This window comes from Leuresthes tenuis, unplaced genomic scaffold, assembly GCF_036924035.1.
Source record: "Leuresthes tenuis unplaced genomic scaffold, fLeuTen1.0.hap1 SCAF_5, whole genome shotgun sequence".
NCBI lineage: Eukaryota > Metazoa > Chordata > Actinopteri > Atheriniformes > Atherinopsidae > Leuresthes > Leuresthes tenuis.
The window spans coordinates 19481475-19507803 of NW_027325359.1; the positions used below are offsets into that span (position 1 = coordinate 19481475).

The following is a 26329-nucleotide window of genomic DNA, read 5'->3' on the forward strand; positions in this document are numbered from 1 at the left end:
TTCGGACCTTGTTCGGACCTTGTTCGGACCTCGTTAGGAACTCTTTGATGTCGTTAGGAAAGTGTTCGGACCTTGTTCGGACCTGACAGAATGTGTTCGGAAGTGTTAGGACCTCTGAGGCAGTCCAAAAACCGGCGGGTACGGCCACCTCGTCTCCTCATCTGTTGTTTTGATGCTAAAAATTCGCGTCCTCAACAACAGCTGCTAAAATTTCAGTCTCACATTGCAGCCTCATTAGTAACGCAGGGCTGTGAAAGGAGGAAATCAATTCTCCCTTCCTTCACAAAAGGAAAAAAAGGGGAATTTGCTCAAGTGGTAGAGCGCTCGCTTTGCATGTGAGAGGTAGCGGGATCTATACCTGCATTCTCCAGGAATCCTTCCTTAGCTTCACATTTCAGTGGAGGAAATCATCAACAGCTGCGGTGGTACAGCTGAAGTTGGCTTAGGGTTTTGCGATATCTGCATCGTGAGCCCTACAACCATAGGGGATGGTGTTTGAATCGAAGAGCTCGTTGAGCATGTTGTGATCCATTCATGCCTTCTCCAGGAAGCTTTGACATGATCATTGGAGGTTATTGTCATCGTTTGGTCTTGTGTTGCCTTTGTAAAATTTCAATCTGCATCGTGAGCCCTACAACCATAGGGGATGGTGTTCGAATCGAAGAGCTCGTTGAGCATCTTGTGATCCATTCATGCCTTCTCCAGGAAGCTTTGACATGATCATTGGAGGTTATTGTCATCGTTTGGTCTTGTGTTGCCTTTGTAAAATTTCAATCTCACATGAGCGCGTCACAAGGTACAAAGGCCTTGTGGGCAGAGCATATGAATTCTTCCTTTCACAAAAGGAGAATCATTATGATCTAAATATGTTTTCATGTAGGGATCTTTGAGGTTCTTTGATTTACAAATAGGGCAAAACAAATGCAGTTGGATTTAGGGCAATTCAAATTTAGGGTTTAAGTCTCTTCAGTATATACTCAAATATGGAAGGCAAATTGGGTCAAACTATAAAGGGCTTGCTTTCCATGCAAAATGTGGCGGGATTCATGTCCTCATTCCTCAGAAATCTTTTAGGTGCTCTTCTAGTGAGAGGTCTAAATGGTGGTCTTATAAAGGCAGACCAACTAATATGAAAATTCAAATTTGTTTAAAAACTGAAAGCATGAAACACTACGGAATTCCTGTGTCTCACTAATCGGATGCAAGACTCTTCTTGATACATTCAACCAGTCTGAAAAACACACTGAGTAAAACCAACAAGCCACAATCGTGAGATCTATTCCTTTTGATGGATCGAGGAATAGATCTTTTGGTCAGAAATGGTCGTTGATTTGGAAGCACTAAGAAAAGACTGACATAGCTCCTGAACACATCATCTGATTTGCAAATAAGTGCCCATCAGGACCGGAGTTGACCCACTTGCATGGAAATGGATTAGCGTCAATTACCTTCAAAAAGCATAAATCAATGCAAATGACCCTAGGACGAGCACAGGGGGGTGGGGTGGGGTGGGGTGGTGCTGGGGGGGTGCTAGGGTTCCATGATATCTGCAGTCTCTACTCAACAATGAAAGGGGAATTAGCGCAAGTGGTAGAGCGCCTGCTTAACATGCGAGACATAGCGGGATGCCCGCATTCTCCAGGAAGCTTTAACTTGCTTGTGCTCTGTGGAGAAAGTCATTTACAGCTGATTGCAGCTAATATACAAGTCAAAGGTGGGTGTAAACTGAAAGCAAAAGTAATCTTTCAGAGCATGATTACCCTGAAGTCAGAAAACAAATTGTTCATGACACATTCAATCCCCCTAATGAACCTAATGTAAGCTAAAATAAAAATATTGCCACATAAGCATTGTTTGAAAAATGCATTTGCACAAAGTGGAATCAGAAACAAGTGTTGACAACACTGCTTTAGATGGAAAGCCGACGAGAATGGGATTTGAACCCATGCGTGCAAAGCACAATGGATTAGCAGTCCATCGCCTTAACCACTCGGCCACCTCGTCCCCTCATCTGTTGTTTTGATGCTAAAAATTCGCGTCCTCAACAACAGCTGCTAAAATTTCAGTCTCACATTGCAGCCTCATTAGTAACGCAGGGCTGTGAAAGGAGGAAATCAATTCTCCCTTCCTTCACAAAAGGAAAAAAAGGGGAATTTGCTCAAGTGGTAGAGCGCTCGCTTTGCATGTGAGAGGTAGCGGGATCTATACCTGCATTCTCCAGGAATCCTTCCTTAGCTTCACATTTCAGTGGAGGAAATCATCAACAGCTGCGGTGGTACAGCTGAAGTTGGCTTAGGGTTTTGCGATATCTGCATCGTGAGCCCTACAACCATAGGGGATGGTGTTTGAATCGAAGAGCTCGTTGAGCATGTTGTGATCCATTCATGCCTTCTCCAGGAAGCTTTGACATGATCATTGGAGGTTATTGTCATCGTTTGGTCTTGTGTTGCCTTTGTAAAATTTCAATCTGCATCGTGAGCCCTACAACCATAGGGGATGGTGTTCGAATCGAAGAGCTCGTTGAGCATCTTGTGATCCATTCATGCCTTCTCCAGGAAGCTTTGACATGATCATTGGAGGTTATTGTCATCGTTTGGTCTTGTGTTGCCTTTGTAAAATTTCAATCTCACATGAGCGCGTCACAAGGTACAAAGGCCTTGTGGGCAGAGCATATGAATTCTTCCTTTCACAAAAGGAGAATCATTATGATCTAAATATGTTTTCATGTAGGGATCTTTGAGGTTCTTTGATTTACAAATAGGGCAAAACAAATGCAGTTGGATTTAGGGCAATTCAAATTTAGGGTTTAAGTCTCTTCAGTATATACTCAAATATGGAAGGCAAATTGGGTCAAACTATAAAGGGCTTGCTTTCCATGCAAAATGTGGCGGGATTCATGTCCTCATTCCTCAGAAATCTTTTAGGTGCTCTTCTAGTGAGAGGTCTAAATGGTGGTCTTATAAAGGCAGACCAACTAATATGAAAATTCAAATTTGTTTAAAAACTGAAAGCATGAAACACTACGGAATTCCTGTGTCTCACTAATCGGATGCAAGACTCTTCTTGATACATTCAACCAGTCTGAAAAACACACTGAGTAAAACCAACAAGCCACAATCGTGAGATCTATTCCTTTTGATGGATCGAGGAATAGATCTTTTGGTCAGAAATGGTCGTTGATTTGGAAGCACTAAGAAAAGACTGACATAGCTCCTGAACACATCATCTGATTTGCAAATAAGTGCCCATCAGGACCGGAGTTGACCCACTTGCATGGAAATGGATTAGCGTCAATTACATTCAAAAAGCATAAATCAATGCAAATGACCCTAGGACGAGCACAGGGGGGTGGGGTGGGGTGGGGTGGGGTGGTGCTGGGGGGGGTGCTAGGGTTCCATGATATCTGCAGTCTCTACTCAACAATGAAAGGGGAATTAGCGCAAGTGGTAGAGCGCCTGCTTAACATGCGAGACATAGCGGGATGCCCGCATTCTCCAGGAAGCTTTAACTTGCTTGTGCTCTGTGGAGAAAGTCATTTACAGCTGATTGCAGCTAATATACAAGTCAAAGGTGGGTGTAAACTGAAAGCAAAAGTAATCTTTCAGAGCATGATTACCCTGAAGTCAGAAAACAAATTGTTCATGACACATTCAATCCCCCTAATGAACCTAATGTAAGCTAAAATAAAAATATTGCCACATAAGCATTGTTTGAAAAATGCATTTGCACAAAGTGGAATCAGAAACAAGTGTTGACAACACTGCTTTAGATGGAAAGCCGACGAGAATGGGATTTGAACCCATGCGTGCAAAGCACAATGGATTAGCAGTCCATCGCCTTAACCACTCGGCCACCTCGTCCCCTCATCTGTTGTTTTGATGCTAAAATTTCGCGTCCTCAACAACAGCTGCTAAAATTTCAGTCTCACATTGCAGCCTCATTAGTAACGCAGGGCTGTGAAAGGAGGAAATCAATTCTCCCTTCCTTCACAAAAGGAAAAAAAGGGGAATTTGCTCAAGTGGTAGAGCGCTCGCTTTGCATGTGAGAGGTAGCAGGATCTATACCTGCATTCTCCAGGAATCCTTCCTTAGCTTCACATTTCAGTGGAGGAAATCATCAACAGCTGCGGTGGTACAGCTGAAGTTGGCTTAGGGTTTTGCGATATCTGCATCGTGAGCCCTACAACCATAGGGGATGGTGTTTGAATCGAAGAGCTCGTTGAGCATGTTGTGATCCATTCATGCCTTCTCCAGGAAGCTTTGACATGATCATTGGAGGTTATTGTCATCGTTTGGTCTTGTGTTGCCTTTGTAAAATTTCAATCTGCATCGTGAGCCCTACAACCATAGGGGATGGAGTTCGAATCGAAGAGCTCGTTGAGCATCTTGTGATCCATTCATGCCTTCTCCAGGAAGCTTTGACATGATCATTGGAGGTTATTGTCATCGTTTGGTCTTGTGTTGCCTTTGTAAAATTTCAATCTGCATCGTGAGCCCTACAACCATAGGGGATGGTGTTCGAATCGAAGAGCTCGTTGAGCATCTTGTGATCCATTCATGCCTTCTCCAGGAAGCTTTGACATGATCATTGGAGGTTATTGTCATCGTTTGGTCTTGTGTTGCCTTTGTAAAATTTCAATCTCACATGAGCGCGTCACAAGGTACAAAGGCCTTGTGGGCAGAGCATATGAATTCTTCCTTTCACAAAAGGAGAATCATTATGATCTAAATATGTTTTCATGTAGGGATCTTTGAGGTTCTTTGATTTACAAATAGGGCAAAACAAATGCAGTTGGATTTAGGGCAATTCAAATTTAGGGTTTAAGTCTCTTCAGTATATACTCAAATATGGAAGGCAAATTGGGTCAAACTATAAAGGGCTTGCTTTCCATGCAAAATGTGGCGGGATTCATGTCCTCATTCCTCAGAAATCTTTTAGGTGCTCTTCTAGTGAGAGGTCTAAATGGTGGTCTTATAAAGGCAGACCAACTAATATGAAAATTCAAATTTGTTTAAAAACTGAAAGCATGAAACACTACGGAATTCCTGTGTCTCACTAATCGGATGCAAGACTCTTCTTGATACATTCAACCAGTCTGAAAAACACACTGAGTAAAACCAACAAGCCACAATCGTGAGATCTATTCCTTTTGATGGATCGAGGAATAGATCTTTTGGTCAGAAATGGTCGTTGATTTGGAAGCACTAAGAAAAGACTGACATAGCTCCTGAACACATCATCTGATTTGCAAATAAGTGCCCATCAGGACCGGAGTTGACCCACTTGCATGGAAATGGATTAGCGTCAATTACCTTCAAAAAGCATAAATCAATGCAAATGACCCTAGGACGAGCACAGGGGGGTGGGGTGGGGTGGGGTGGTGCTGGGGGGGTGCTAGGGTTCCATGATATCTGCAGTCTCTACTCAACAATGAAAGGGGAATTAGCGCAAGTGGTAGAGCGCCTGCTTAACATGCGAGACATAGCGGGATGCCCGCATTCTCCAGGAAGCTTTAACTTGCTTGTGCTCTGTGGAGAAAGTCATTTACAGCTGATTGCAGCTAATATACAAGTCAAAGGTGGGTGTAAACTGAAAGCAAAAGTAATCTTTCAGAGCATGATTACCCTGAAGTCAGAAAACAAATTGTTCATGACACATTCAATCCCCCTAATGAACCTAATGTAAGCTAAAATAAAAATATTGCCACATAAGCATTGTTTGAAAAATGCATTTGCACAAAGTGGAATCAGAAACAAGTGTTGACAACACTGCTTTAGATGGAAAGCCGACGAGAATGGGATTTGAACCCATGCGTGCAAAGCACAATGGATTAGCAGTCCATCGCCTTAACCACTCGGCCACCTCGTCTCCTCATCTGTTGTTTTGATGCTAAAAATTCGCGTCCTCAACAACAGCTGCTAAAATTTCAGTCTCACATTGCAGCCTCATTAGTAACGCAGGGCTGTGAAAGGAGGAAATCAATTCTCCCTTCCTTCACAAAAGGAAAAAAAGGGGAATTTGCTCAAGTGGTAGAGCGCTCGCTTTGCATGTGAGAGGTAGCGGGATCTATACCTGCATTCTCCAGGAATCCTTCCTTAGCTTCACATTTCAGTGGAGGAAATCATCAACAGCTGCGGTGGTACAGCTGAAGTTGGCTTAGGGTTTTGCGATATCTGCATCGTGAGCCCTACAACCATAGGGGATGGTGTTCGAATCGAAGAGCTCGTTGAGCATCTTGTGATCCATTCATGCCTTCTCCAGGAAGCTTTGACATGATCATTGGAGGTTATTGTCGTCGTTTGGTCTTGTGTTGCCTTTGTAAAATTTCAATCTGCATCGTGAGCCCTACAACCATAGGGGATGGTGTTCGAATCGAAGAGCTCGTTGAGCATCTTGTGATCCATTCATGCCTTCTCCAGGAAGCTTTGACATGATCATTGGAGGTTATTGTCATCGTTTGGTCTTGTGTTGCCTTGTAAAATTTCAATCTCACATGAGCGCGTCACAAGGTACAAAGGCCTTGTGGGCAGAGCATATGAATTCCTCCTTTCACAAAAGGAGAATCATTATGATCTAAATATGTTTTCATGTAGGGATCTTTGAAGTTCTTTGATTTACAAATAGGGCAAAACAAATGCAGTTGGATTTAGGGCAATTCAAATTTAGGGTTTAAGTCTCTTCAGTATATACTCAAATATGGAAGGCAAATTGGGTCAAACTATAAAGGGCTTGCTTTCCATGCAAAATGTGGCGGGATTCATGTCCTCATTCCTCAGAAATCTTTTAGGTGCTCTTCTAGTGAGAGGTCTAAATGGTGGTCTTATAAAGGCAGACCAACTAATATGCAAATTCAAATTTGTTTAAAAACTGAAAGCATGAAACACTACGGAATTCCTGTGTCTCACTAATCGGATGCAAGACTCTTCTTGATACATTCAACCAGTCTGAAAAACACACTGAGTAAAACCAACAAGCCACAATCGTGAGATCTATTCCTTTTGATGGATCGAGGAATAGATCTTTTGGTCAGAAATGGTCGTTGATTTGGAAGCACTAAGAAAAGACTGACATAGCTCCTGAACACATCATCTGATTTGCAAATAAGTGCCCATCAGGACCGGAGTTGACCCACTTGCATGGAAATGGATTAGCGTCAGTTACCTTCAAAAAGCATAAATCAATGCAAATGACCCTAGGACGAGCACAGGGGGGTGGGGTGGGGTGGGGTGGGGTGGGGTGGGGTGGTGCTGGGGGGGTGCTAGGGTTCCATGATATCTGCAGTCTCTACTCAACAATGAAAGGGGAATTAGCGCAAGTGGTAGAGCGCCTGCTTAACATGCGAGACATAGCGGGATGCCCGCATTCTCCAGGAAGCTTTAACTTGCTTGTGCTCTGTGGAGAAAGTCATTTACAGCTGATTGCAGCTAATATACAAGTCAAAGGTGGGTGTAAACTGAAAGCAAAAGTAATCTTTCAGAGCATGATTACCCTGAAGTCAGAAAACAAATTGTTCATGACACATTCAATCCCCCTAATGAACCTAATGTAAGCTAAAATAAAAATATTGCCACATAAGCATTGTTTGAAAAATGCATTTGCACAAAGTGGAATCAGAAACAAGTGTTGACAACACTGCTTTAGATGGAAAGCCGACGAGAATGGGATTTGAACCCATGCGTGCAAAGCACAATGGATTAGCAGTCCATCGCCTTAACCACTCGGCCACCTCGTCTCCTCATCTGTTGTTTTGATGCTAAAAATTCGCGTCCTCAACAACAGCTGCTAAAATTTCAGTCTCACATTGCAGCCTCATTAGTAACGCAGGGCTGTGAAAGGAGGAAATCAATTCTCCCTTCCTTCACAAAAGGAAAAAAAGGGGAATTTGCTCAAGTGGTAGAGCGCTCGCTTTGCATGTGAGAGGTAGCGGGATCTATACCTGCATTCTCCAGGAATCCTTCCTTAGCTTCACATTTCAGTGGAGGAAATCATCAACAGCTGCGGTGGTACAGCTGAAGTTGGCTTAGGGTTTTGCGATATCTGCATCGTGAGCCCTACAACCATAGGGGATGGTGTTCGAATCGAAGAGCTCGTTGAGCATCTTGTGATCCATTCATGCCTTCTCCAGGAAGCTTTGACATGATCATTGGAGGTTATTGTCGTCGTTTGGTCTTGTGTTGCCTTTGTAAAATTTCAATCTGCATCGTGAGCCCTACAACCATAGGGGATGGTGTTCGAATCGAAGAGCTCGTTGAGCATCTTGTGATCCATTCATGCCTTCTCCAGGAAGCTTTGACATGATCATTGGAGGTTATTGTCATCGTTTGGTCTTGTGTTGCCTTGTAAAATTTCAATCTCACATGAGCGCGTCACAAGGTACAAAGGCCTTGTGGGCAGAGCATATGAATTCCTCCTTTCACAAAAGGAGAATCATTATGATCTAAATATGTTTTCATGTAGGGATCTTTGAAGTTCTTTGATTTACAAATAGGGCAAAACAAATGCAGTTGGATTTAGGGCAATTCAAATTTAGGGTTTAAGTCTCTTCAGTATATACTCAAATATGGAAGGCAAATTGGGTCAAACTATAAAGGGCTTGCTTTCCATGCAAAATGTGGCGGGATTCATGTCCTCATTCCTCAGAAATCTTTTAGGTGCTCTTCTAGTGAGAGGTCTAAATGGTGGTCTTATAAAGGCAGACCAACTAATATGCAAATTCAAATTTGTTTAAAAACTGAAAGCATGAAACACTACGGAATTCCTGTGTCTCACTAATCGGATGCAAGACTCTTCTTGATACATTCAACCAGTCTGAAAAACACACTGAGTAAAACCAACAAGCCACAATCGTGAGATCTATTCCTTTTGATGGATCGAGGAATAGATCTTTTGGTCAGAAATGGTCGTTGATTTGGAAGCACTAAGAAAAGACTGACATAGCTCCTGAACACATCATCTGATTTGCAAATAAGTGCCCATCAGGACCGGAGTTGACCCACTTGCATGGAAATGGATTAGCGTCAGTTACCTTCAAAAAGCATAAATCAATGCAAATGACCCTAGGACGAGCACAGGGGGGTGGGGTGGGGTGGGGTGGGGTGGGGTGGGGTGGTGCTGGGGGGGTGCTAGGGTTCCATGATATCTGCAGTCTCTACTCAACAATGAAAGGGGAATTAGCGCAAGTGGTAGAGCGCCTGCTTAACATGCGAGACATAGCGGGATGCCCGCATTCTCCAGGAAGCTTTAACTTGCTTGTGCTCTGTGGAGAAAGTCATTTACAGCTGATTGCAGCTAATATACAAGTCAAAGGTGGGTGTAAACTGAAAGCAAAAGTAATCTTTCAGAGCATGATTACCCTGAAGTCAGAAAACAAATTGTTCATGACACATTCAATCCCCCTAATGAACCTAATGTAAGCTAAAATAAAAATATTGCCACATAAGCATTGTTTGAAAAATGCATTTGCACAAAGTGGAATCAGAAACAAGTGTTGACAACACTGCTTTAGATGGAAAGCCGACGAGAATGGGATTTGAACCCATGCGTGCAAAGCACAATGGATTAGCAGTCCATCGCCTTAACCACTCGGCCACCTCGTCCCCTCATCTGTTGTTTTGATGCTAAAAATTCGCGTCCTCAACAACAGCTGCTAAAATTTCAGTCTCACATTGCAGCCTCATTAGTAACGCAGGGCTGTGAAAGGAGGAAATCAATTCTCCCTTCCTTCACAAAAGGAAAAAAAGGGGAATTTGCTCAAGTGGTAGAGCGCTCGCTTTGCATGTGAGAGGTAGCGGGATCTATACCTGCATTCTCCAGGAATCCTTCCTTAGCTTCACATTTCAGTGGAGGAAATCATCAACAGCTGCGGTGGTACAGCTGAAGTTGGCTTAGGGTTTTGCGATATCTGCATCGTGAGCCCTACAACCATAGGGGATGGTGTTTGAATCGAAGAGCTCGTTGAGCATGTTGTGATCCATTCATGCCTTCTCCAGGAAGCTTTGACATGATCATTGGAGGTTATTGTCATCGTTTGGTCTTGTGTTGCCTTTGTAAAATTTCAATCTGCATCGTGAGCCCTACAACCATAGGGGATGGTGTTCGAATCGAAGAGCTCGTTGAGCATCTTGTGATCCATTCATGCCTTCTCCAGGAAGCTTTGACATGATCATTGGAGGTTATTGTCATCGTTTGGTCTTGTGTTGCCTTTGTAAAATTTCAATCTCACATGAGCGCGTCACAAGGTACAAAGGCCTTGTGGGCAGAGCATATGAATTCTTCCTTTCACAAAAGGAGAATCATTATGATCTAAATATGTTTTCATGTAGGGATCTTTGAAGTTCTTTGATTTACAAATAGGGCAAAACAAATGCAGTTGGATTTAGGGCAATTCAAATTTAGGGTTTAAGTCTCTTCAGTATATACTCAAATATGGAAGGCAAATTGGGTCAAACTATAAAGGGCTTGCTTTCCATGCAAAATGTGGCGGGATTCATGTCCTCATTCCTCAGAAATCTTTTAGGTGCTCTTCTAGTGAGAGGTCTAAATGGTGGTCTTATAAAGGCAGACCAACTAATATGAAAATTCAAATTTGTTTAAAAACTGAAAGCATGAAACACTACGGAATTCCTGTGTCTCACTAATCGGATGCAAGACTCTTCTTGATACATTCAACCAGTCTGAAAAACACACTGAGTAAAACCAACAAGCCACAATCGTGAGATCTATTCCTTTTGATGGATCGAGGAATAGATCTTTTGGTCAGAAATGGTCGTTGATTTGGAAGCACTAAGAAAAGACTGACATAGCTCCTGAACACATCATCTGATTTGCAAATAAGTGCCCATCAGGACCGGAGTTGACCCACTTGCATGGAAATGGATTAGCGTCAATTACATTCAAAAAGCATAAATCAATGCAAATGACCCTAGGACGAGCACAGGGGGGTGGGGTGGGGTGGGGTGGGGTGGTGCTGGGGGGGGTGCTAGGGTTCCATGATATCTGCAGTCTCTACTCAACAATGAAAGGGGAATTAGCGCAAGTGGTAGAGCGCCTGCTTAACATGCGAGACATAGCGGGATGCCCGCATTCTCCAGGAAGCTTTAACTTGCTTGTGCTCTGTGGAGAAAGTCATTTACAGCTGATTGCAGCTAATATACAAGTCAAAGGTGGGTGTAAACTGAAAGCAAAAGTAATCTTTCAGAGCATGATTACCCTGAAGTCAGAAAACAAATTGTTCATGACACATTCAATCCCCCTAATGAACCTAATGTAAGCTAAAATAAAAATATTGCCACATAAGCATTGTTTGAAAAATGCATTTGCACAAAGTGGAATCAGAAACAAGTGTTGACAACACTGCTTTAGATGGAAAGCCGACGAGAATGGGATTTGAACCCATGCGTGCAAAGCACAATGGATTAGCAGTCCATCGCCTTAACCACTCGGCCACCTCGTCCCCTCATCTGTTGTTTTGATGCTAAAATTTCGCGTCCTCAACAACAGCTGCTAAAATTTCAGTCTCACATTGCAGCCTCATTAGTAACGCAGGGCTGTGAAAGGAGGAAATCAATTCTCCCTTCCTTCACAAAAGGAAAAAAAGGGGAATTTGCTCAAGTGGTAGAGCGCTCGCTTTGCATGTGAGAGGTAGCAGGATCTATACCTGCATTCTCCAGGAATCCTTCCTTAGCTTCACATTTCAGTGGAGGAAATCATCAACAGCTGCGGTGGTACAGCTGAAGTTGGCTTAGGGTTTTGCGATATCTGCATCGTGAGCCCTACAACCATAGGGGATGGTGTTTGAATCGAAGAGCTCGTTGAGCATGTTGTGATCCATTCATGCCTTCTCCAGGAAGCTTTGACATGATCATTGGAGGTTATTGTCATCGTTTGGTCTTGTGTTGCCTTTGTAAAATTTCAATCTGCATCGTGAGCCCTACAACCATAGGGGATGGTGTTCGAATCGAAGAGCTCGTTGAGCATCTTGTGATCCATTCATGCCTTCTCCAGGAAGCTTTGACATGATCATTGGAGGTTATTGTCATCGTTTGGTCTTGTGTTGCCTTTGTAAAATTTCAATCTGCATCGTGAGCCCTACAACCATAGGGGATGGTGTTCGAATCGAAGAGCTCGTTGAGCATCTTGTGATCCATTCATGCCTTCTCCAGGAAGCTTTGACATGATCATTGGAGGTTATTGTCATCGTTTGGTCTTGTGTTGCCTTTGTAAAATTTCAATCTCACATGAGCGCGTCACAAGGTACAAAGGCCTTGTGGGCAGAGCATATGAATTCTTCCTTTCACAAAAGGAGAATCATTATGATCTAAATATGTTTTCATGTAGGGATCTTTGAGGTTCTTTGATTTACAAATAGGGCAAAACAAATGCAGTTGGATTTAGGGCAATTCAAATTTAGGGTTTAAGTCTCTTCAGTATATACTCAAATATGGAAGGCAAATTGGGTCAAACTATAAAGGGCTTGCTTTCCATGCAAAATGTGGCGGGATTCATGTCCTCATTCCTCAGAAATCTTTTAGGTGCTCTTCTAGTGAGAGGTCTAAATGGTGGTCTTATAAAGGCAGACCAACTAATATGAAAATTCAAATTTGTTTAAAAACTGAAAGCATGAAACACTACGGAATTCCTGTGTCTCACTAATCGGATGCAAGACTCTTCTTGATACATTCAACCAGTCTGAAAAACACACTGAGTAAAACCAACAAGCCACAATCGTGAGATCTATTCCTTTTGATGGATCGAGGAATAGATCTTTTGGTCAGAAATGGTCGTTGATTTGGAAGCACTAAGAAAAGACTGACATAGCTCCTGAACACATCATCTGATTTGCAAATAAGTGCCCATCAGGACCGGAGTTGACCCACTTGCATGGAAATGGATTAGCGTCAATTACCTTCAAAAAGCATAAATCAATGCAAATGACCCTAGGACGAGCACAGGGGGGTGGGGTGGGGTGGGGTGGTGCTGGGGGGGTGCTAGGGTTCCATGATATCTGCAGTCTCTACTCAACAATGAAAGGGGAATTAGCGCAAGTGGTAGAGCGCCTGCTTAACATGCGAGACATAGCGGGATGCCCGCATTCTCCAGGAAGCTTTAACTTGCTTGTGCTCTGTGGAGAAAGTCATTTACAGCTGATTGCAGCTAATATACAAGTCAAAGGTGGGTGTAAACTGAAAGCAAAAGTAATCTTTCAGAGCATGATTACCCTGAAGTCAGAAAACAAATTGTTCATGACACATTCAATCCCCCTAATGAACCTAATGTAAGCTAAAATAAAAATATTGCCACATAAGCATTGTTTGAAAAATGCATTTGCACAAAGTGGAATCAGAAACAAGTGTTGACAACACTGCTTTAGATGGAAAGCCGACGAGAATGGGATTTGAACCCATGCGTGCAAAGCACAATGGATTAGCAGTCCATCGCCTTAACCACTCGGCCAAAAATGGGGCAAAAGGGACTGCCCGAAAGGGGGGAAAAGGAAAAAAAGAGGAAGGAGGGGGGGGAAAGAGAGAAAAAGAAAAGGAGAAAAAAAGGAGGAAAACGTACACTATATCCACTTTTCTCTATTCTCTTATCTTCTCAACATTGTTTACACACACCTCTGCACTTATTGCAAGGTTTATCATCCGTTTAATTTTCATGTTTCTTGTGGGATTCGAACCTGTATTGTGGCAACACCCCAACATACCACAGTGCTTTGGACGTTACTAAAGCCTACTGTAGGGAGCAGCACACAAAATGTGTATAACTGTAAATGTAAATAAGTCTCCCATCATTTTTCCCCTCTTTTTTTGGTACACTCAATTATTTGAGAGACTAGTGTTATAATTGGCTTTGATCTTAGACATTATAAATTCATATTCTGTATTTTCCTAAATGTTCCTAGCTGGTACTTTTCCACTCTGTTCATACTGCACAATCGATGACCTTAAAAGGGTCCAAGACTTTAGAATGACATAAACAACTGGGTCAGACAAAACATCTCTATTAGGGCAGATAGGTCTGGTACATTAGATCCACGCCTAAAACAGCACTCACACATACACACACATTGTTTCTCACATCCAAAGAACACAACAAGGACAGCAACTGGCCTGATCATGCCACTAAAAACTGGCCAATTATACTCTGACAAGTGTGAAAACAACTTCTGTGAGATAAAGCTGAATATAAATATGACATGTTTCCGGATATCGGGGCTCGGCCTGACGGATTTCCTGCGGGAGCTCTGGCACTCCGAGTCCAGCTGCAATATACTTTACTATGTGACCACTGATAAATACTTTTTTAATAAACGATTTCTCCAGCTTGTTCTTGGGCTTCCAATGAAAAAATCGGGCTAACACTAGCTATCTATCTGTATCACTATTTGTGCAACACAAGTGAATGAAACAAATTCCAAATTGAGCAAAGAAATATTTTTAAAAAATCTTTGGTTGAGACAAAGAGTGTTGGGTTTTATTAATAAATGTAAAATAATTCTCCAAGTAATTCCGGCTTCACTTTTGACAATTGCATTAAATGGATGTCACTCACACTCATTGTCGTCCTGTTTTGCAAAGGGAAATTAAATAAAAATGTGAAGGCTGTTCTTGGTTCAAGTAAAATGATCAAACTTTATTAACATTGTAACAATAATCACACAGTAACAGACGTGCAATCATCTGCGAACAGACAGACAGACAGACAGACACTTAATGTAAACTTAACGCCGCAGTTAAAACGCCGCATGAAATGGAAGCTGTCCAAGCGCACTGCAGACCTCCATGGGTGGAAGAGTTTGACCACTGAAGACACACCTGTGAAAAACAAAGTCAGCCGCTGCCCAATTGCCAGTACCACTCCTCCCACAAGTGGAGTGGTAACAGTGTGTGTGTGTGTGGCACACAGTTTTTCAAACGTATATTTGATAAAGAATTTTATCATTTTCACCCACCTGACTGGCTGCAGCAGTCCCGGTCAACATAGATGACCTCAGGTTCAGCTTGGCCCGCATTCTTGTATCGAGTGACGATGCCATGGCACAACTCTTCCAACCCTGCACCTTCACCCGTCGTCAGAACAGAGTTCAGAACCTGGCCAAACTCGTTGCCGATGTTTGTCATCCATGCAGCACTGTCCCCAATAGCGCCAGCCAGCTTCTTGGTGATCTGTAAAACAAACACTACTTTCAAACTGTTTGTTGTAATTATACACATGTGCGTGTGTCAAACCGACATTCACGCACTTGCACCTGTTATCATATTCCTCTTTTTTTGGGGGGGGGGGCAATAAATATAGCTTTCCCCAGTGATAACTACTAATACAACCGATTCTCCGCAACAACCAAAAGATTCATCGCACACAAGGCCTTAAAATTGATTTTGGTCAAGACAGACACATTTGATGACAATGTGGGGGAGGAGGTTTCAGAATATGAAGATCAAATTCAGAGTCTGACAGTGACTTTTAGAAGAGGATGACATTAATCATCAGCTATCTCCTAAATGAGAATGAACCACAGCTAGACAGCAGCAGGCCCCAGGACCAAGTGGTCAGGAGCCAAGCTGAGATTGAGATCTTACTTATGTTTTGTAAATGTTCAAAGTTGTAAAAAAGTTGTAAATGAATAATACATGATAGTTATACCAAAAAACCTTGTTGTTTATATTGCTTGAAATTGGGATGAAGTAAACATCTGTAGAGTATTTTAACATAAAATTGTTTGATTGTGTTGAATTAAAAACCCCAAAAATGCAGCGGGTCCACCAGACCAACAAACATTGCTTGAGTAACAAAAATATGACCAGAAAACAAGGGTTAATACATCTGGACACATCTGTCTGCTCTGCTCAAACACATAACCAGGCTCCGTTACCAGAGTTGGAGAAAACGCCACAGATAGCCGATTAATTACTATTGCACTGACGGACAAAAATGCAAAAAAAGATAGTTCAAATTTTAAGGCTTTCCCCGAGGAATCGGCAGAGTTTATAAGGCAAATAAACAAAAAAATCAGTTACTATTTGTCTTCTGATTCTGTCATATCACTAACATCCCCACCGTCGCCACACAATGCTGGTATGAACAGCGACGCTATTACAGGCAGAACTTCCATTGGCAAAATGGCTACGTTACAAGGAAGTTGAAATACAACTTGGATAAAGTGCCGAGAGGACGGAAGATTAAATTGCATATTGTTTGTCCCACGGTTTAACATTCGGCTTATACATGGCGTTACTTTTATGAGTATTAATCAAGTTTACAAACCTTGTTCCCGTGCTTGTCACAAGTGTATGCGAAGAAAAATATGGCCGACACTCAAAAGCGTTAACCGCGCCCCCTTCGACGTCACGTCACATGTCCCTTTTGCCCAATTTTTGGCTGTGTTCGGACCTGTGTTCGGACCTTGTTCGGACCTTGTTCGGACCTCGTTAGGAACTCTTTGATGTCGTTAGGAAAGTGTTCGGACCTTGTTCGGACCTGACAGAATGTGTTCGGAAGTGTTAGGACCTCTGAGGCAGTCCAAAAACCGGCGGGTACGGCCACCTCGTCCCCTCATCTGTTGTTTTGATGCTAAAAATTCGCGTCCTCAACAACAGCTGCTAAAATTTCAGTCTCACATTGCAGCCTCATTAGTAACGCAGGGCTGTGAAAGGAGGAAATCAATTCTCCCTTCCTTCACAAAAGGAAAAAAAGGGGAATTTGCTCAAGTGGTAGAGCGCTCGCTTTGCATGTGAGAGGTAGCGGGATCTATACCTGCATTCTCCAGGAATCCTTCCTTAGCTTCACATTTCAGTGGAGGAAATCATCAACAGCTGCGGTGGTACAGCTGAAGTTGGCTTAGGGTTTTGCGATATCTGCATCGTGAGCCCTACAACCATAGGGGATGGTGTTCGAATCGAAGAGCTCGTTGAGCATCTTGTGATCCATTCATGCCTTCTCCAGGAAGCTTTGACATGATCATTGGAGGTTATTGTCGTCGTTTGGTCTTGTGTTGCCTTTGTAAAATTTCAATCTGCATCGTGAGCCCTACAACCATAGGGGATGGTGTTCGAATCGAAGAGCTCGTTGAGCATCTTGTGATCCATTCATGCCTTCTCCAGGAAGCTTTGACATGATCATTGGAGGTTATTGTCATCGTTTGGTCTTGTGTTGCCTTTGTAAAATTTCAATCTCACATGAGCGCGTCACAAGGTACAAAGGCCTTGTGGGCAGAGCATATGAATTCCTCCTTTCACAAAAGGAGAATCATTATGATCTAAATATGTTTTCATGTAGGGATCTTTGAGGTTCTTTGATTTACAAATAGGGCAAAACAAATGCAGTTGGATTTAGGGCAATTCAAATTTAGGGTTTAAGTCTCTTCAGTATATACTCAAATATGGAAGGCAAATTGGGTCAAACTATAAAGGGCTTGCTTTCCATGCAAAATGTGGCGGGATTCATGTCCTCATTCCTCAGAAATCTTTTAGGTGCTCTTCTAGTGAGAGGTCTAAATGGTGGTCTTATAAAGGCAGACCAACTAATATGCAAATTCAAATTTGTTTAAAAACTGAAAGCATGAAACACTACGGAATTCCTGTGTCTCACTAATCGGATGCAAGACTCTTCTTGATACATTCAACCAGTCTGAAAAACACACTGAGTAAAACCAACAAGCCACAATCGTGAGATCTATTCCTTTTGATGGATCGAGGAATAGATCTTTTGGTCAGAAATGGTCGTTGATTTGGAAGCACTAAGAAAAGACTGACATAGCTCCTGAACACATCATCTGATTTGCAAATAAGTGCCCATCAGGACCGGAGTTGACCCACTTGCATGGAAATGGATTAGCGTCAATTACCTTCAAAAAGCATAAATCAATGCAAATGACCCTAGGACGAGCACAGGGGGGTGGGGTGGGGTGGGGTGGTGCTGGGGGGGTGCTAGGGTTCCATGATATCTGCAGTCTCTACTCAACAATGAAAGGGGAATTAGCGCAAGTGGTAGAGCGCCTGCTTAACATGCGAGACATAGCGGGATGCCCGCATTCTCCAGGAAGCTTTAACTTGCTTGTGCTCTGTGGAGAAAGTCATTTACAGCTGATTGCAGCTAATATACAAGTCAAAGGTGGGTGTAAACTGAAAGCAAAAGTAATCTTTCAGAGCATGATTACCCTGAAGTCAGAAAACAAATTGTTCATGACACATTCAATCCCCCTAATGAACCTAATGTAAGCTAAAATAAAAATATTGCCACATAAGCATTGTTTGAAAAATGCATTTGCACAAAGTGGAATCAGAAACAAGTGTTGACAACACTGCTTTAGATGGAAAGCCGACGAGAACGGGATTTGAACCCATGCGTGCAAAGCACAATGGATTAGCAGTCCATCGCCTTAAACACTCGGCCACCTCGTCCCCTCATCTGTTGTTTTGATGCTAAAAATTCGCGTCCTCAACAACAGCTGCTAAAATTTCAGTCTCACATTGCAGCCTCATTAGTAACGCAGGGCTGTGAAAGGAGGAAATCAATTCTCCCTTCCTTCACAAAAGGAAAAAAAGGGGAATTTGCTCAAGTGGTAGAGCGCTCGCTTTGCATGTGAGAGGTAGCGGGATCTATACCTGCATTCTCCAGGAATCCTTCCTTAGCTTCACATTTCAGTGGAGGAAATCATCAACAGCTGCGGTGGTACAGCTGAAGTTGGCTTAGGGTTTTGCGATATCTGCATCGTGAGCCCTACAACCATAGGGGATGGTGTTCGAATCGAAGAGCTCGTTGAGCATCTTGTGATCCATTCATGCCTTCTCCAGGAAGCTTTGACATGATCATTGGAGGTTATTGTCGTCGTTTGGTCTTGTGTTGCCTTTGTAAAATTTCAATCTGCATCGTGAGCCCTACAACCATAGGGGATGGTGTTCGAATCGAAGAGCTCGTTGAGCATCTTGTGATCCATTCATGCCTTCTCCAGGAAGCTTTGACATGATCATTGGAGGTTATTGTCGTCGTTTGGTCTTGTGTTGCCTTTGTAAAATTTCAATCTGCATCGTGAGCCCTACAACCATAGGGGATGGTGTTCGAATCGAAGAGCTCGTTGAGCATCTTGTGATCCATTCATGCCTTCTCCAGGAAGCTTTGACATGATCATTGGAGGTTATTGTCATCGTTTGGTCTTGTGTTGCCTTGTAAAATTTCAATCTCACATGAGCGCGTCACAAGGTACAAAGGCCTTGTGGGCAGAGCATATGAATTCCTCCTTTCACAAAAGGAGAATCATTATGATCTAAATATGTTTTCATGTAGGGATCTTTGAGGTTCTTTGATTTACAAATAGGGCAAAACAAATGCAGTTGGATTTAGGGCAATTCAAATTTAGGGTTTAAGTCTCTTCAGTATATACTCAAATATGGAAGGCAAATTGGGTCAAACTATAAAGGGCTTGCTTTCCATGCAAAATGTGGCGGGATTCATGTCCTCATTCCTCAGAAATCTTTTAGGTGCTCTTCTAGTGAGAGGTCTAAATGGTGGTCTTATAAAGGCAGACCAACTAATATGCAAATTCAAATTTGTTTAAAAACTGAAAGCATGAAACACTACGGAATTCCTGTGTCTCACTAATCGGATGCAAGACTCTTCTTGATACATTCAACCAGTCTGAAAAACACACTGAGTAAAACCAACAAGCCACAATCGTGAGATCTATTCCTTTTGATGGATCGAGAAATAGATCTTTTGGTCAGAAATGGTCGTTGATTTGGAAGCACTAAGAAAAGACTGACATAGCTCCTGAACACATCATCTGATTTGCAAATAAGTGCCCATCAGGACCGGAGTTGACCCACTTGCATGGAAATGGATTAGCGTCAATTACCTTCAAAAAGCATAAATCAATGCAAATGACCCTAGGACGAGCACAGGGGGGTGGGGTGGGGTGGGGTGGGGTGGTGCTGGGGGGGTGCTAGGGTTCCATGATATCTGCAGTCTCTACTCAACAATGAAAGGGGAATTAGCGCAAGTGGTAGAGCGCCTGCTTAACATGCGAGACATAGCGGGATGCCCGCATTCTCCAGGAAGCTTTAACTTGCTTGTGCTCTGTGGAGAAAGTCATTTACAGCTGATTGCAGCTAATATACAAGTCAAAGGTGGGTGTAAACTGAAAGCAAAAGTAATCTTTCAGAGCATGATTACCCTGAAGTCAGAAAACAAATTGTTCATGACACATTCAATCCCCCTAATGAACCTAATGTAAGCTAAAATAAAAATATTGCCACATAAGCATTGTTTGAAAAATGCATTTGCACAAAGTGGAATCAGAAACAAGTGTTGACAACACTGCTTTAGATGGAAAGCCGACGAGAATGGGATTTGAACCCATGCGTGCAAAGCACAATGGATTAGCAGTCCATCGCCTTAACCACTCGGCCAAAAATGGGGCAAAAGGGACTGCCCGAAAGGGGGGAAAAGGAAAAAAAGAGGAAGGAGGGGGGGAAAAGAGAGAAAAAGAAAAGGAGAAAAACGTACACTATATCCACTTTTCTCTATTCTCTTATCTTCTCAACATTGTTTACACACACCTCTGCACTTATTGCAAGGTTTATCATCCATTTAATTTTCATGTTTCTTGTGGGATTCGAACCTGTATTGTGGCAACACCCCAACATACCACAGTGCTTTGGACGTTACTAAAGCCTACTGTAGGGGGCAGCACACAAAATGTGTATAACTGTAAATGTAAGTAAGTTTCCCATCATTTTTCCCCTCTTTTTTTGGTACACTCAATTATTTGAGAGACTAGTGTTATAATTGGCTTTGATCTTAGACATTATAAATTCATATTCTGTATTTTCCTAAATAACCTCTGTTCCTAGCTGGTACTTTTCCACTCTGCTCATACTGCACAATCGATGACCTTAAAAGGGTCCAAGACTTTAGAAGGACATAAACAACTGGGTCAGACAAAACATCTCTAGTAGAGTAGATAGGTCTGGTACATTAGATCCACGCCTAAAACAGCACTCACACATACACACACATTGTTTCTCACATCCAAAGAACACAACAAGGACAGCAGCTGGCCTGAGCATGTCACCCAAAACTGGCCAATTATACTCTGACAAGTGTGAAAACAACTTCTGTGAGATAAAGCTGAATATAAATATGACATGTTTCCGGATAACGGGACTCGGCCTGACGGATTTCCTGCGGGAGCTCTGGCACTCCGAGTCCAGCGCTGCAATATACTTTACTATGTGACCACTGATAAATACTTTTTTAATAAACGATTTCTCCAGCTTGTTCTTGGGCTTCCAATGAAAAAATCGGGCTAACACTAGCTATCTATCTGTATCACTATTTGTGCAACACAAGTGAATGAAACAAATTCCAAATTGAGCAAAGAAAGTATTTTTAAAAAATCTTTGGTTGAGACAAAGAGTGTTGGGTTTTATTAATAAATGTAAAATAATTCTCCAAGTAATTCTGGCTTCACTTTTGACAATTGCATTAAATGGATGTCACTCACACTCACTGTCGTCCTGTTTTGCAAATGGAAATTAAATAAAAATGTGAAGGCTGTTCTTGGTTCAAGTAAAATGATCAAACTTTATTAACATTGTAACAATAATCACACAGTAACAGACGAGCAATCATCTGCAAACAGACAGACAGACAGACACTTAATGTAAACTTAACGCCGCAGTTAAAACGCCGCATGAAATGGAAGCTGTCCAAGCGCACTGCAGACCTCCATGGGTGGAAGAGTTTGACCACTGAAGACACACCTGTGAAAAACAAAGTCAGCCGCTGCCCAATTGCCAGTACCCCTCCTCCCACAAGTGGAGTGGTAACAGTGTGTGTGGCACACAGTTTTTCAAACGTATATTTGATAAAGAATTTTATCATTTTTACCCACCTGACTGGCTGCAGCAGTCCCGGTCAACATAGATGACCTCAGGTTCAGCTTGGCCCGCATTCTTGTATCGAGTGACGATGCCATGGCACAACTCTTCCAACCCTGCACCTTCACCCGTCGTCAGAACAGAGTTCAGAACCTGGCCAAACTCGTTGCCGATGTTTGTCATCCATGCAGCACTGTCCCCAATAGCGCCAGCCAGCTTCTTGGTGATCTGTAAAACAAACACTACTTTCAAACTGTTTGTTGTAATTATACACATGTGCGTGTGTCAAACCGACATTCACGCACTTGCACCTGTTATCATATTCCTCTTTTTTTTTTGGGGGGGGGGGCAATAAATATAGCTTTCCCAGTGATAACTACTAATACAACCGATTCTCCGCAACAACCAAAAGATTCATCGCACACAAGGCCTTAAAATTGATTTTGGTCAAGACAGACACTTTTGATGACAATGTGGGGGAGGAGGTTTCAGAATATGAAGATCAAGTCTGACAGTGACTTTTAGAGGAGGATGACATTAATCATCAGCTATCTCCTAAATGAGAATGAACCACAGCTAGACAGCAGCAGGCCCCAGGACCAAGTGGTCAGCAGCCGAGCTGAGATTGAGATCTTACTTATGTTTTGTAAATGTTCAAAGTTCTAAAAAAGTTGTAAATGAATAATACATGATAGTTATACCAAAAAACTTGTTGTTTATATTGCTTGAAATTGGGATGAAGTAAACATCTGTAGAGTATTTTAACATAAAATTGTTTGATTGTGTTGAATTAAAAACCCCAAAAATGCAGCGGGTCCACCAGACCAACAAACATTGCTTGAGTAACAAAAATATGACCAGAAAACAAGGGTTAATACATCTGGACACATCTGTCTGCTCTGCTCAAACACATAACCAGGCTCCGTTACCAGAGTGGAGAAAACGCCACAGATAGCCGATTAATTACTATTGCACTGACGAACAATAAATGCAAAAAAAGATAGTTCAAATCTTAAGGCTTTCCCCGAGGAATCGGCAGAGTTTATAAGGCAAATAAACAAAAAAAAAGTTACTATTTGTCTTCTGATTCTGTCATATCACTAACATCCCACCGTCGCCACACAATGCTGGTATGAACAGCGACGCTATTACAGGCAGAACTTCCATTGGCAAAATGGCTACGTTACAAGGAAGTTGAAATACAACTTGGATAAAGTGCCGAGAGGACGGAAGATTAAATTGCATATTGTTTGTCCCACGGTTTAACATTCGGCTTATACATGGCGTTACTTTTATGAGTATTAATCAAGTTTACAAACCTTGTTCCCGTGCTTGTCACAAGTGTATGCGAAGAAAAATATGGCCGACACTCAAAAGCGTTAACCGCGCCCCCTCCGACGTCACGTCACGTGTCCCTTTTGCCCCATTTTTGGCTGTGTTCGGACCTGTGTTCGGACCTTGTTCGGACCTTGTTCGGACCTTGTTCGGACCTCGTTCGGACCTCTTTGATGTCGTTAGGAAAGTGTTCGGACCTTGTTCGGACCTGACAGAATGTGTTCGGAAGTGTTAGGACCTCTGAGGCAGTCCAAAAACCGGCGGGTACGGCCACCTCGTCCCCTCATCTGTTGTTTTGATGCTAAAAATTCGCGTCCTCAACAACAGCTGCTAAAATTTCAGTCTCACATTGCAGCCTCATTAGTAACGCAGGGCTGTGAAAGGAGGAAATCAATTCTCCCTTCCTTCACAAAAGGAAAAAAAGGGGAATTTGCTCAAGTGGTAGAGCGCTCGCTTTGCATGTGAGAGGTAGCGGGATCTATACCTGCATTCTCCAGGAATCCTTCCTTAGCTTCACATTTCAGTGGAGGAAATCATCAACAGCTGCGGTGGTACAGCTGAAGTTGGCTTAGGGTTTTGCGATATCTGCATCGTGAGCCCTACAACCATAGGGGATGGTGTTCGAATCGAAGAGCTCGTTGAGCATCTTGTGATCCATTCATGCCTTCTCCAGGAAGCTTTGACATGATCATTGGAGGTTATTGTCGTCGTTTGGTCTTGTGTTGCCTTTGTAAAATTTCAATCTGCATCGTGAGCCCTACAACCATAGGGGATGGTGTTCGAATCGAAGAGCTCGTTGAGCATCTTGTGATCCATTCATGCCTTCTCCAGGAAGCTTTGACATGATCATTGGAGGTTATTGTCATCGTTTGGTCTTGTGTTGCCTTTGTAAAATTTCAATCTCACATGAGCGCGTCACAAGGTACAAAGGCCTTGTGGGCAGAGCATATGAATTCCTCCTTTCACAAAAGGAGAATCATTATGATCTAAATATGTTTTCATGTAGGGATCTTTGAGGTTCTTTGATTTACAAATAGGGCAAAACAAATGCAGTTGGATTTAGGGCAATTCAAATTTAGGGTTTAAGTCTCTTCAGTATATACTCAAATATGGAAGGCAAATTGGGTCAAACTATAAAGGGCTTGCTTTCCATGCAAAATGTGGCGGGATTCATGTCCTCATTCCTCAGAAATCTTTTAGGTGCTCTTCTAGTGAGAGGTCTAAATGGTGGTCTTATAAAGGCAGACCAACTAATATGCAAATTCAAATTTGTTTAAAAACTGAAAGCATGAAACACTACGGAATTCCTGTGTCTCACTAATCGGATGCAAGACTCTTCTTGATACATTCAACCAGTCTGAAAAACACACTGAGTAAAACCAACAAGCCACAATCGTGAGATCTATTCCTTTTGATGGATCGAGGAATAGATCTTTTGGTCAGAAATGGTCGTTGATTTGGAAGCACTAAGTAAAGACTGACATAGCTCCTGAACACATCATCTGATTTGCAAATAAGTGCCCATCAGGACCGGAGTTGACCCACTTGCATGGAAATGGATTAGCGTCAATTACCTTCAAAAAGCATAAATCAATGCAAATGACCCTAGGACGAGCACAGGGGGGTGGGGTGGTGCTGGGGGGGTGCTAGGGTTCCATGATATCTGCAGTCTCTACTCAACAATGAAAGGGGAATTAGCGCAAGTGGTAGAGCGCCTGCTTAACATGCGAGACATAGCGGGATGCCCGCATTCTCCAGGAAGCTTTAACTTGCTTGTGCTCTGTGGAGAAAGTCATTTACAGCTGATTGCAGCTAATATACAAGTCAAAGGTGGGTGTAAACTGAAAGCAAAAGTAATCTTTCAGAGCATGATTACCCTGAAGTCAGAAAACAAATTGTTCATGACACATTCAATCCCCCTAATGAACCTAATGTAAGCTAAAATAAAAATATTGCCACATAAGCATTGTTTGAAAAATGCATTTGCACAAAGTGGAATCAGAAACAAGTGTTGACAACACTGCTTTAGATGGAAAGCCGACGAGAATGGGATTTGAACCCATGCGTGCAAAGCACAATGGATTAGCAGTCCATCGCCTTAACCACTCGGCCACCTCGTCCCCTCATCTGTTGTTTTGATGCTAAAAATTCGCGTCCTCAACAACAGCTGCTAAAATTTCAGTCTCACATTGCAGCCTCATTAGTAACGCAGGGCTGTGAAAGGAGGAAATCAATTCTCCCTTCCTTCACAAAAGGAAAAAAAGGGGAATTTGCTCAAGTGGTAGAGCGCTCGCTTTGCATGTGAGAGGTAGCGGGATCTATACCTGCATTCTCCAGGAATCCTTCCTTAGCTTCACATTTCAGTGGAGGAAATCATCAACAGCTGCGGTGGTACAGATGAAGTTGGCTTAGGGTTTTGCGATATCTGCATCATGAGCCCTACAACCATAGGGGATGGTGTTCGAATCGAAGAGCTCGTTGAGCATCTTGTGATCCATTCATGCCTTCTCCAGGAAGCTTTGACATGATCATTGGAGGTTATTGTCATCGTTTGGTCTTGTGTTGCCTTTGTAAAATTTCAATCTCACATGAGCGCGTCACAAGGTACAAAGGCCTTGTGGGCAGAGCATATGAATTCCTCCTTTCACAAAAGGAGAATCATTATGATCTAAATATGTTTTCATGTAGGGATCTTTGAGGTTCTTTGATTTACAAATAGGGCAAAACAAATGCAGTTGGATTTAGGGCAATTCAAATTTAGGGTTTAAGTCTCTTCAGTATATACTCAAATATGGAAGGCAAATTGGGTCAAACTATAAAGGGCTTGCTTTCCATGCAAAATGTGGCGGGATTCATGTCCTCATTCCTCAGAAATCTTTTAGGTGCTCTTCTAGTGAGAGGTCTAAATGGTGGTCTTATAAAGGCAGACCAACTAATATGCAAATTCAAATTTGTTTAAAAACTGAAAGCATGAAACACTACGGAATTCCTGTGTCTCACTAATCGGATGCAAGACTCTTCTTGATACATTCAACCAGTCTGAAAAACACACTGAGTAAAACCAACAAGCCACAATCGTGAGATCTATTCCTTTTGATGGATCGAGGAATAGATCTTTT

The 26329-nt window shown here is 42.4% G+C and overlaps 10 non-coding genes across 10 annotated transcripts; all 10 read right to left on the reverse strand.

Annotated features, from left to right (window-relative positions):
- Nucleotides 1-1922: 1922 nt before the first annotated feature.
- Nucleotides 1923-2004, reverse strand: trnas-gcu (transfer RNA serine (anticodon GCU)). Its single transcript has one exon. It is a non-coding gene; the product is annotated as a tRNA-Ser (tRNA).
- A 1774-nt stretch (nucleotides 2005-3778) lies between these two features.
- Nucleotides 3779-3860, reverse strand: trnas-gcu (transfer RNA serine (anticodon GCU)). Its single transcript has one exon. It is a non-coding gene; the product is annotated as a tRNA-Ser (tRNA).
- Nucleotides 3861-5786: 1926 nt separating this feature from the next.
- trnas-gcu (transfer RNA serine (anticodon GCU)) lies at nucleotides 5787-5868 on the reverse strand. Its single transcript has one exon. It is a non-coding gene; the product is annotated as a tRNA-Ser (tRNA).
- A 1782-nt stretch (nucleotides 5869-7650) lies between these two features.
- Nucleotides 7651-7732, reverse strand: trnas-gcu (transfer RNA serine (anticodon GCU)). The gene has a single exon. It is a non-coding gene; the product is annotated as a tRNA-Ser (tRNA).
- Nucleotides 7733-9514: 1782 nt separating this feature from the next.
- Nucleotides 9515-9596, reverse strand: trnas-gcu (transfer RNA serine (anticodon GCU)). Its single transcript has one exon. It is a non-coding gene; the product is annotated as a tRNA-Ser (tRNA).
- A 1774-nt stretch (nucleotides 9597-11370) lies between these two features.
- trnas-gcu (transfer RNA serine (anticodon GCU)) lies at nucleotides 11371-11452 on the reverse strand. Its single transcript has one exon. It is a non-coding gene; the product is annotated as a tRNA-Ser (tRNA).
- Nucleotides 11453-13375: 1923 nt separating this feature from the next.
- Nucleotides 13376-13463, reverse strand: trnas-gcu (transfer RNA serine (anticodon GCU)). The gene has a single exon. It is a non-coding gene; the product is annotated as a tRNA-Ser (tRNA).
- Nucleotides 13464-18316: 4853 nt separating this feature from the next.
- On the reverse strand, nucleotides 18317-18398 carry trnas-gcu (transfer RNA serine (anticodon GCU)). The gene has a single exon. It is a non-coding gene; the product is annotated as a tRNA-Ser (tRNA).
- Nucleotides 18399-20325: 1927 nt separating this feature from the next.
- Nucleotides 20326-20413, reverse strand: trnas-gcu (transfer RNA serine (anticodon GCU)). Its single transcript has one exon. It is a non-coding gene; the product is annotated as a tRNA-Ser (tRNA).
- Nucleotides 20414-25248: 4835 nt separating this feature from the next.
- On the reverse strand, nucleotides 25249-25330 carry trnas-gcu (transfer RNA serine (anticodon GCU)). Its single transcript has one exon. It is a non-coding gene; the product is annotated as a tRNA-Ser (tRNA).
- Nucleotides 25331-26329: the final 999 nt, after the last annotated feature.